We start from the raw sequence: 12,651 nt of genomic DNA, 5'->3' as shown, positions 1-12,651 counted from the left end.
TGCCTTTCTACACGATTTCCCGGGACTTCTCTGTACAGCAACTCGTACCGCTTCAATATTCTCCGTCGAACAAACAGGCATAGGCCGAAGTCGCTTCGCTTCCAATACTGTTCCTTTCTGTACAAATTTATCGTACAAGGTGTGGGTGGTCTTCTTGCAAGGGACCCTTCGTGTTTTAAACTGTTGTCGAAAACGCCTCTGAGTCACAACAAGGCTTTTCGTTTCATGAAAAAGTAACACAATTGCCTATCGGTGCTGTGTCGTCAGTCTTCCATTGTCAGCCATTGCTGCTTACTAGTCTCCTAGCGGCAGTATCGTGAATTACACGTCATTTCGTAACTCGTTTGTTTTTCCAAGCTCTGTTGGTACTGCTGTAGTGATCCCAGCGGGATATTTAATGTGCGTCGTAAATTGTGAAAGAAACAATTGGTAACACATTTCGTGCCCAACCCTGTATTTCGTAACCGAGTTGTCGTAGTTGTCTATTTTTATTCCCGTGGTGGTTAATTTGAGCAGATTTTGGTCGCGCCCGAGCATCATGCATTCTCCGCGTTCGCCGGCGCACGTCCATTCCTCTCTGGGCGCGGCCCATTTGACTGCCATTACGTAACTGCACCGCTGCCGGCAGACCCGTGCCCTCTTAAGGCGCGCAACAGGTGGGAGGCGACCTTCAGCTGTCCGCGCATGCGCAAGAGCCTAGAGTGCTGCCCTACTGCGAGGCGCGCACCTGCCCCGTGTAAACAAGAGGCGATCGCTAATAACCACCTACCGTACAACCAGCACTCACCTTCTTGCTTCAGAAATAAGACTGGGAGACGGCATAAAAACAGCTATAACCCAGCTTTGCTTCTCTCGCATCTGTTCGCAGCTGCGGTGTGTGGCGGAGAGCGCTTTTTATTGCGCCGCAAATTATGCTTCTGCGTGGCCAGTTGGCGTATGAAAGGGTGGGGGGGTGTTTACTGCTCGTGTACCCCAACGCGATCGTTTGTTGCTGCTACTTTACGTTCACCATCTCTGCGGGATCGATATGCAGAAGAGCAGTAGTAATTTTGCAGTTTCTACGGCTTAGGTTTCAGCAATTAGAGAGGAATGCAGATACGCCCTGCGTTATGCTAGAATTGGATGTCTAGGAAAGAGTCAATTTATTGCGTTGTGCGATTATGTAAATGTATCGATCAATCTTATCGATCTGAATCCAAATAATCGATAATTCAGTTAATTATTACTTTATGTCTTTATTTTTTTTGTCTACACATAATTTCCGTATAATTATTTTCACCACTTTCTTGTTGGGTGGTTTTCTGCCAGTCTGTTTGGTGCAATTTTTGCAACGGATTTTAAACTAACTTCTCGATGAGCTATATTCCTGAAATTTTAAACGTAGCTCAGAGCTGGATGACAATGCAATAATAATTCGCCTTCTTGTCTGGTATGTGGCGGAGGGTACTTGGCGTACTACTGCCATTTCCCTCTTTTTACTGATCCAACCGCGGAAATTTCGCGGCTAGAACGATTGCAGGTAAGCCTGTGTTAGCTCGATTCTTCCTAATTTTTAACTTCTCGGTCTTCCCGCGAGATATACGTAGGAGGAAGGAATTCATTGGTTGGGTGAGCGGAAGACAAAATTAAATAAACCCGAAAATTACTTGTGTCTTTTGTAATCTCATAAAAGTGTTTGAAATCGACTGAAAAATTTCGCACACACGAGACTAAAAAGCAGGAAATAATAATTTAAATAAAAATAAATTTGTGATATACCACGCTTTTACATCGAACTAAAAAGCATAAAATAATTTCTCCTGGTAGCACACAGATTCCTAATCAGATACAAACAGTTCTGAAAATTTGTGACTGAATTTTTAATAGAAAACGAAAAACGTGGAGTGCATAACTGAAGAATGATTAGTTAACCTTCTTAGTATTATTTATTGCATACGCCTCCAGCCGGCACGGTAGCTCAGCGTGTTCGGTCAGAGGGTTAGCAGTCCTCTGTAATAAAAAAACTGAGTTAATCGATCAACAACGAACTTAAACGGGTGTCTTACGACGTCCGCCCCGAGCAGATTCAACGAACGAAAGCGAACAAAATGAGATTAAAAAAAAAGGGGGGGTAGCGTCTTTGATTCATAATCAAAACGTCTTCGGTCCCGGGTTCGATCCCCGCCACTGCTTAAATTTTGATAAATAATCAGCATTGGCGGCCGAAGACTTCTGGCATAAGAAGTCAGCCTCATTCTGGCAACGGCCTTGTCAAAGAGGGCGGAGGAGCGGATAGAGGTTCAGGGCACTCTCTTGTCCTAGGGGTGGGAAATTGCCCCTAAAGGCGGAAGAATCAGCAATGATCAACGACATGAGGATGCAGAAGGCAATGGAAACCACTGCATTAAAGACACGTAACGTGTATCCACAGGACATGTGGCCTGTATTTGAAGAAGTGTCATGACAATCTCTCCAGTGGCAAAAGATTCCGGAATAGTCCCCCATTCGGATCTCCGGGAGGGGACTGCCAAGGGGGAGGTTACCATGAGAAAAAGATTCAATAATCAACGAAAGGATAACGTTCTACGAGTCGGGGCGTGGAATGTCAGAAGCTTGAACGTTGTAGGGAAACTAGAAAATCTGAAAAGGGAAATGCAAAGGCTCAATCTAGATATAGTAGGGGTAAGTGAAGTGAAGTGGGAGGAAGACAAGGATTTCTGGTCAGATGAGTATCGGGTAATATCAACAGCAGCAGAAAATGGTATAACAGGTGTAGGATTCGTTATGAATAGGAAGGTAGGGCAGAGGGTGTGTTACTGTGAACAGTTCAGTGACCGGGTTGTTCTAATCAGAATCGACAGCAGACCAACACCGACAACGATAGTTCAGGTATACATGCCGACGTCGCTAGCTGAAGATGAACAGATAGAGAAAGTGTATGAGGATATTGAAAGGGTAATGCAGTATGTAAAGGGGGACGAAAATCTAATAGTCATGGGCGACTGGAATGCAGTTGTAGGGGAAGGAGTAGAAGAAAAGGTTACAGGAGAATATGGGCTTGGGACAAGGAATGAAAGAGGAGAAAGACTAATTGAGTTCTGTAACAAGTTTCAGCTAGTAATAGCGAATACCCTGTTCAAGAATCACAAGAGGAGGAGGTATCCTTGGAAAAGGCCGGGAGATACGGGAAGATTTCAATTAGATTACGTCATGGTCAGACAGAGATTCCGAAATCAGATACTGGATTGTAAGACGTACCCAGGAGCAGATATTGACTCAGATCACAATATAGTAGTGATGAAGAGTAGGCTGAAGTTCAAGACATTAGTCAGGAAGAATCAATACGCAAAGAAGTGGGATACGGAAGTACTAAGTCACAGAAGTTGGGAAGGAAAACATAGGTACAAAGAAGGTAGCTGCGAAGAAACCATGGGTAACAGAAGAAATACTTCAGTTGATTGATGAAAGGAGGAAGTACAAACATGTTCCGGGAAAATCATTCGATCCCTGAGAAACTCTGCATTTCATGTACGTAATGCACGAAATGGTTCAAATGGCTCTGACCACTATGGGACTTAACTGCTGAGGTCATTAGTCCCCTAGAACTTAGAACTACTTAAACCTAACTAACCTAAGGACATCACACACATCCATGCCCGTGGCAGGATTCGAACCTGCGACCGTAGCAGTCGCGCGGTTCCGGACTGAGCGCCTAGAACCGCTAGACCACCGCGGCCGGCGATTTAGAAGAGATAGGGGATCCAGTATTAGAATCGGAATTTAAAAGAGCTTTGGACGACTTACGGTCAAATAAGGTAGAAGGAATAGATAAGATTCCATCAGAATTTCTAAAATCATTGGGGGAAGTGGCAACAAAACGACTATTCACGATGGTGTGTAGAATATATGAGTCTGGCGAGACACCATCTGACTTCCGGAAAAGCATCATCCACACAATTCCGAAGACGGCAAGAGCTGAAAAGTGCGAGAATTATCGCACAATCAGCTTAACAGCTCATGCATCGAAGCTGCTTACAAGAATAATATACAGAAGAATGGAAAAGAAAATTGAGAATGTGCTAGGTGACGATCAGTTGGCTTTAGGAAAAGTAAATGGACGAGAGAGGCAATTCTGACGTTACGGCTAATAATGGAAGCAAGGCTAATGAAAAATCAAGACACTTTCATAGGATTTGTCGACCTGGAAAAAGTGTTCGACAATATAAAATGGTGCAAGCTGTTCGAGATTCTGAAAAAAGTAGGGGTAAGCTATAGGGAGAGACGAGTCATATACAATATGTACAACAACCAAGAGGGAATAATAAGAGTGGACGATCAAGAACGAAGTGCTCGTATTAAGAAGGGTGTTAGACAAGGCTGTAGCCTTTCGCCCCTACTCTTCAGTCTGTACATCGAGGAAGGAATGATGGAAATAAAAGAAAGGTTCAGGAGTTGAATTAAAATACAAGGTGAAAGGATATCAATGATACGATTCGCTGATGACATTGCTATCCTGAGTGAAAGTGAAGGAGAATTAAATGATATGCTGAACGGAATGAACAGTCTAATGAGTACACAGTATGGTTTGAGAGTAAATCGGAGAGAGACGAAGGTAATGAGAAGTAGTAGAAATGAGAACAGCGAGAAACTTAACATCAGGATTGATGGTCACGAAGTCAATGAAGTTAAGGAATTCTGCTACCTAGGTAGTAAAATAACCAATGACGGACGGAGCAAGGAGGACATCAAAAGCAGACTCGCTATGGCAAAAAAGGCATTTCTGGCCAAGAGAAGTCTACTAATATCAAATACCGGCCTTAATTTCAGGAAGAAATTTCTGAGGATGTACGTCTGGAGTACAGCATTGTATGGTAGTGAAACATGGACTGTGGGAAAACCGGAACAGAAGAGAATCGAAGCATTTGAGATGTGGTGCTATAGACGAATGTTGAAAATTAGGTGGACTGATAAGGTAAGGAATGAGGATGTTCTACGCAGAATTGGAGACGAAAGGAATATGTGGAAAACACTGATAAGGAGACGGGACAGGATAATAGGACATCTGCTAAGACATGTAGAGGGCAAAAACTGTAGATGGAGACAGAGATTGGAATACGTCAAGCAAATAATTGAGGACGTAGGTTGCAAGTGCTACTCTGAGATGAAGAGGTTAGCACAGGAAAGGAATTCGTGGCGGGCCGCATCAAACCAGTCAGTAGACTGATGACAAAAAAAAGTCCAATTTACAAATATGGCCTATTAAAAATTCATTTTTATTTGAATAAATATTTGTGATAAATGGTTTGATCTACAATACAAAAAAAGAAGTAATGCTGTTACTCTAAATTCTCTCTTTTTGTAACTAACGCTAGGTGCTCAGTTTTATGAAATATATTATTACGATTTTTTATTTTTAGCAGAAACATATACTCAATTTACACACATTAGTACAGGTAATTAATATTGTATTTAACCCAGAGACTGTAGCTCATAAGGACCAAGATATACTGGGACATGAGCTGCGAAACACTAATTTATGTAATTTTATTCCATTGTGTGGTAAGGCGACGAGGAATTTTTACTCATTTCCCTCCAGTGCTGGCAATTCATGGGTTCGTGCAGCTCATACCAATCAACATTTATGTTATTATTTATGACAGAAGTGAGAATATTTGGTAGAAGCACATCGTACAGAGGTTCTTGTTCACACTTGTTACACTATTCATTTCTGAATTGTGACACGCAGCAGAAGATTTCGCCACGCCTAGGAGTCACTATTGTTAGATCACTAATGTTGGTAGCAAATTGTAAACAGAACACAGTCGACAGGTTTTGTATCGGCACAGCCGTGACAACGCTGCGAAACAGTCGCTGTCATCACAAATGTAATTGTAGTTGTTGACAGTGGCTCGATTATGAAACTAAACCCCGGAAGAGGACATGAGAACTCGACGGGCGGAAGAGTGTCAGAACATCACGTAGAGATGAGCATGGGGGAAAACACAATCAATGTATCACGAAGCAAATACCGTCCGCACTGGCGGAATGTTACGTGATACCACGTACTAATAGGTTTCTGACTATTACATCGCCATTTATCACAAAGTGAAGAAAGTGGTCCAACATTCATATTTGTTCACGTACTACACGAATATGTAATAAAAATGGGGGTTCCTACTTAAAAAAACGCAGTTTATATCCGTTTGACCTACGGCAGCGCCATCTTGCGGGCCAACCATAGCGCCATCTGGTTTCGCCCTTCAAGCTAGACGAGTTTCGTTCTTTGTAGTTTTTTCGTTTGACTCTTATTTGGTGAGATATTTGGCCCGGTCACTATCGATGGACCACCGTGTATAAACAAAGTTGTGACCATTCGAATCATCCTTCTTTGTATACCATCAGTGTTCCATTACAGTATTACCACTTTCGGACCTTGCCCACACAATTCTGAGGGTGCGGTTTATTTATGCTGTAGCATCGTATGATTACGTTTATGTCGTTGATTCCTGATTGAAACGATTGTGCAGGAATCGCTGGTTCGTGTATAGTTGGAAGCAAACAGGAATATTGTTACAGAAACGGGATATTCCGTCTTAAACTTTTGAAATCTTCAGTATGGTAGGTCGAGAGTATCTGCATGGAGGAAAGTCAAAATTGTGCATCATTTATTGCGTTTTGATTTTTGAAAAATGCGTTTCAGATTCTAGAGAAGTAAATAAAAATCAGTCCACCGAAAATTTTAAATACACTCCTGGAAATGGAAAAAAGAACACATTGACACCGGTGTGTCAGACCCACCATACTTGCTCCGGACACTGCGAGAGGGCTGTACAAGCAATGATCACACGCACGGCACAGCGGACACACCAGGAACCGCGGTGTTGGCCGTCGAATGGCGCTAGCTGCGCAGCATTTGTGCACTGCCGCCGTCAGTGTCAGCCAGTTTGCCGTGGCATACGGAGCTCCGTCGCAGTCTTTAACACTGGTAGCATGCCGCGACAGCGTGGATGTGAACCGTATGTGCAGTTGACGGACTTTGAGCGAGGGCGTATAGTGGGCATGCGGGAGGCCGGGTGGACGTACCGCCGAATTGCTCAACACGTGGGGCGTGAGGTCTCCACAGTACATCGATGTTGTCGCCAGTGGTCGGCGGAAGGTGCACGTGCCCGTCGACCTGGGACCGGACCGCAGCGACGCACGGATGCGCGCCAAGACCGTAGGATCCTACGCAGTGCCGTAGGGGACCGCACCGCCACTACCCAGCAAATTAGGGACACTGTTGCTCCTGGGGTATCGGCGAGGACCATTCGCAACCGTCTCCATGAAGCTGGGCTACGGTCCCGCACACCGTTAGGCCGTCTTCCGCTCACGCCCCAACATCGTGCAGCCCGCCTCCAGTGGTGTCGCGACAGGCGTGAATGGAGGGACGAATGGAGACGTGTCGTCTTCAGCGATGAGAGTCGCTTCTGCCTTGGTGCCAATGATGGTCGTATGCGTGTTTGGCGCCGTGCAGGTGAGCGCCACAATCAGGACGGCATACGACCGAGGCACACAGGGCCAACACCCGGCATCATGGTGTGGGGAGCGATCTCCTACACTGGCCGTGCACCACTGGTGATCGTCGAGGGGACACTGAATAGTGCACGGTACATCCAAACCGTCATCGAACCCATCGTTCTACCATTCCTAGACCGGCAAGGGAACTTGCTGTTCCAACAGGACAATGCACGTCCGCATGTATCCCGTGCCACCCAACGTGCTCTAGAAGGTGTAAGTCAACTACCCTGGCCAGCAAGATCTCCGGATCTGTCCCCCATTGAGCATGTTTGGGTCTGGATGAAGCGTCGTCTCACGCGGTCTGCACGTCCAGCACGAACGCTGGTCCAACTGAGGCGCCAGGTGGAAATGGCATGGCAAGCCGTTCCACAGGACTACATCCAGCATCTCTACGATCGTCTCCATGGGAGAATAGCAGCCTGCATTGCTGCGAAAGGTGGATATACACTGTACTAGTGCCGACATTGTGCATGCTCTGTTGCCTGTGTCTATGTGCCTGTGGTTCTGTCAGTGTGATCATGTGATGTATCTGACCCCAGGAATGTGTCAATAAAGTTTCCCCTTCCTGGGACAATGAATTCACGGTGTTCTTATTTCAATTTCCAGGAGTGTAGCTCTCTGTTTGGTCTTAACCTGTATTCAGCATTATTGTTTCTTTTAGCTCCCAGTATTTTCCTTAAAATTCTTCTTTCGACCTTCTCTAGTTTCTCAAGATCTCCATTTCTTGTTAGTTTATGTGTTTCTGCCGCTTAGAGAGCTTCAGGTCTGGCCACTGTTTGGTAGTGTCTTAATTTCGTGTTCCAGGACAAGGATTTTTTATTATAAACGTTTTTGGTCATATGAAACACTATTTCCATTTTGTGCACTCTAGTTTCGATAGCTATCTTTTCTTTGGCATTGTATGTAATCCACTCTCCTAGGTATTTAAAGGAATCTGTTTTGTATATTGTGTTGTTGTCAACTGCAATATTTTGAGGAGCATCACAGATGTTTGTCATAAACTTCGTTTTTCATAGGATATTTGTAGTCCTACTTTGGCTGCTTGTTTTTGTAGTTCTCTTATTTGTTCTTGGGCATTGTCTAGTGAATCTGTAATCAATTCCATGTCATCTTCGAAGGCTAAACAGTCGACAGTGATCTTGTTTGGATTTCTCCCTAGTTGAATCCCTTTAGTATTGTCTTTTAGGAGTTTGAAGAAGTTATTCTGTTTGACGTCGCCCCACGTGGTGCAACGACCAGCTCTGAAGTGTGTTGTTCTACCCAGAGGAGAGTGAAGAAACGACTATTCCTTCTGCATGATAACGCAAACCCCACACAAGTCTACACACCCGAAAGGTGCCCGCACGGTTTGAGGCGCCATGTCACGGATTGCGCGGCCCCTCCGGCCGGGGGTTCGAGTCATCCTTCGATCATGGGTGTGTGCGTATTGTTCTTACAAGGGAACCTCCCAATCGCACCCCCCTCAGATTTAGTTATAAGTTGGCACAGTGGATAGGCCTTGAAAAACTGAACGCAGATCACTCGAGAAAACAGGAAGAAGTTGTGTGGAACTATGAAAAAAATTAGTAAAATATACAAACTGAGTAGTCCATGCGAAGATAGGCAACATCAAGGACAGTGGGAGTCAAGGAGCGCCGTGGTCCCGTGGTTAGCGAGAGCAGCTACGGAACGAGAGGTCCTTGGTTCAAGTCTTCCCTCGAGTGAAAAGTTTAATTTTTTATTTTCATATTATGTGACAAACTCTTATGTTTTCATCACTTTTTTGGGAGTGATTATCACATCCACAAAAAAACCTAAATCGGGCAAGGTGGAAGAATCTTTTTACCCATTCGCCAAGTGTACAAGTTAGGTGGGTCGACAACATATTCCTGTCATGTGACGCACTTGCGGTCACCAGTGTCGTATAGAACATATGAGACGTGTTGTCCTGTGGAGGAATCGGTTGACCTACGACCTTGCAATCAAATGTTTTCGGTTCCCATTGGAGAGGCACGTCCTTTCGTCTACTAATCGCACGGTTTTGCGGTGCGGTCGCAAAACACAGACACTAAACTTATTACAGTGAACAGAGACGTCAATGAACGAACGGACAGATCATAACTTTGCGAAAATAAAGAAAGTAAACTTTTCACTCGATGGAAGACTTGAACCAAGGACCTCTCCTTCTGCAGCTGCTCACGCTAACCACGGGACCACAGCGCTCCTCAACTCACATTTTCCTTGATGTTGCCTATGTTGCACATGGACTACTCAGTTTGTAAATTTTACTAATTTTTTTCATAGTTCCACACAACTTCTTCCTGTTTTCTCGATTGATCTGTGTTCAGTTTTTCAAGGCCTATCCACTGTGTCAACTTATAACTAAATCTGAGGGGGATGCGATGGGGAGGTTCCCTTGTTAGCACAAATTGGTTTAAGTAGTGTGTAAGTCTAGGGACCGATGACCTCAGCAACTTGGTCCCTTAGGAATTCACACACATTTGAACATTTTGAACAAAACCTCGTAGGACAGTTCCTTCTCATCTACCCTATAGCCCAGATCTCATACCTTCCGTCTCTTTGGCCCAATGAAGGATGAACTCAGCGGGAAGCAATATGTGGATGATGGGGAGGCTATTACTGTAGCAAGACGGTGGTTCTGATGTCGAGCAGTCGGGTGGTAGGATGCATGCATACAGGCCCTGCCAGTAAGCTGGCGTGACGCCGTCGCACTGAACGGAGGTTATGCTGAAAAGTAGGGTTTTATAGCCGAAGGAATGGTGAATTATATGGTGTATTGGAATCCTGAATAAAACTAGCTTGCTTTCAGAAAAAAAAATATGTTGCATTACTTACTGAACACCTTTCCTGTATAAACCAACAAATACACCATGACATGATACGAAGCTATCAACACTGGAATTATGTGATGATATGCATTGTGGCGAAATAATTTCAACTGTGAAAGAAACTGTAACTGCTTTTATGAATGTCACTGCAAGAAATAACTAAATAAACTCCTGGCCCCACACCATTTTTATGGAATAGAAGAAAATGGCTCTGAGCACTATGGGACTTAACTGCTGTGGTCATCAGTCCCCTAGAACTTAGAACTACTTAAACCTAACTAACCTAAGGACATCACACACATCCATGCCCGAGGCAGGATTCGAACCTGCGACCGTAGCGGTCACGCGGTTATGGACTGTAGCGTCTAGAACCGCACGGCCACTCCGGCCGGCTGAAACAGAAGAGAATAATTTTTTATCCATTAATATATCATTCTATGAATGTTTTTGTGACAAAAAGTCATTGATTTCGGTTTCCATTCCATGTATATCAGGGGGTCTGAAAGGTCTATACAAACATGAACCTAACAAAGTAATTTGCGACTGGCGACGAAATGTCCGCTTTCGACACATCGCACTGCCGCTGAAACGTAGCTTCACCGAATCGTTCACTTCGTTGGGTGCTGCGCCTTACACAAGAGACTCGTACTTCCAACGCCTCACAAGTTTTTGCTCTTCATTCTCACAGTTGCACTAAGAATGCGGATACAACAAATACTGTTACAGTCCAATGTGCTCGTTTTGAGGCACCAGTTTCATGACTGAATTCATGCTGGCTGGCACGAATACTTCTCTTGTGCCAAAACACCAGTGGTCATTAAAAGTGCTACACCACCAAGATGACGTGCTACGGACGCGAAATTTAACCGACAGGAAGAAGATGCTGTGATATGCAAATGATTAGCTTTTCAGAGCATTCACACAAGGTTGGCACCGGTGGCGACACCTACAACGTGCTGACAGAGGAAAGTTTCCAGTCGATGTCTCATACACAAACAGCAGTTGACCGGCGTTGCCTGGTGAAACGTAGTTGTGATGCCTCGTGTAACGAGGAGAAATGCGTACCATCACGTTTCCGACTTTGATTAAGGTCTGACCGTAGCCTATCGCGATTGCGGTTTATCGTATCGCGACATTGCTGCTAGCGTTGGTCGAGATCCGATGACTGTTAGCAGAATATGGAATCGGTGGGTTCAGGAGGGTAATAGGGAACGCCGTGCTGGATCCCAACGGCCTCGCATCACTAGCAGTCGAGATGACAGGCATCTTATCCGCACGGCTGTAACGCATCGTGCAGCCACGTCTCGATCCCTGAGTAAACACATGGGGACGTTTGCAAGACAACAACCATCTGCACGAACAGTTCGACGACGTTTGCAGCAGCACGGACTATCAGCTCGGAGACCGTGGCTGCGGTTACCCTTGACGCTGCATCACAGACAGGAGCGCCTGCCATGGTGTACTCCACGACGAACCTGCGTGCACGAATGCCAAAACGTCATTTTTTGGGATGAATCGAGGTTCTGTTTACAGCATTACGATGGTCGCATCCGTGTTTGGCGTCATCGCGGTAAACGCACATTGGAAGCCTGTATTCGTCATCGCCATACTGGCGTATCACCCGGCGCGATGGTATGGGGTGCCATCGGTTACACGTCTCGGTCACCTCTTGTTCGCATTGACGGCACTTTGAACAGTGGACGTTACATTTCAGATGTGGTGCGACCCGCGGCTCTACCCTCCATTCGATCCCTGCGAAACCCTACATTTCAGCAGGATAGTGCACGACCGCATACAGAAAATGTTCGACTGCTGCCCTGGCCAGCACATTCTCCAGATGTCTCACTAATTGAAAACGTCTGGTCAATGGTGGCCGAGCAACTGGCTCGTCACAATACGCCAGTCACTACTCTTGATGAACTGTGGTATCTTGTTGAATCTGCATGGGCAGCTGTACCTGTACTCACCATCCGAGCTCTGTTTGACTCAATGCCCAGGCGTATCAAGGCCGTTATTACTGCCAGAGGTGGTTGTTCTGGGTACTGATTTGTCAGGATCTATGCAATCAAATTGCGTGCAAATGTAATAAAAAAATGGCTCTGAGTATTATGGGACTTAACTTCGGAGGTCATCAGTCCCCTAGAACTTAGAACTACTTAAACATAACTAACCTAAGGACATCACATACACCCATGTCTGAGGCAGGATTCGAAAATGTAATCACATGTCAGTTCTAGTAAAATATATTTGTTCAATGAATACCCGTTTACCATCTGCATTTCTTCTT

This window comes from Schistocerca americana, chromosome 11 (assembly GCF_021461395.2).
Source record: "Schistocerca americana isolate TAMUIC-IGC-003095 chromosome 11, iqSchAmer2.1, whole genome shotgun sequence".
NCBI lineage: Eukaryota > Metazoa > Arthropoda > Insecta > Orthoptera > Acrididae > Schistocerca > Schistocerca americana.
The sequence above is the reverse complement of the archived record's forward strand: the minus strand, read 5'-3'. Positions refer to the sequence as shown.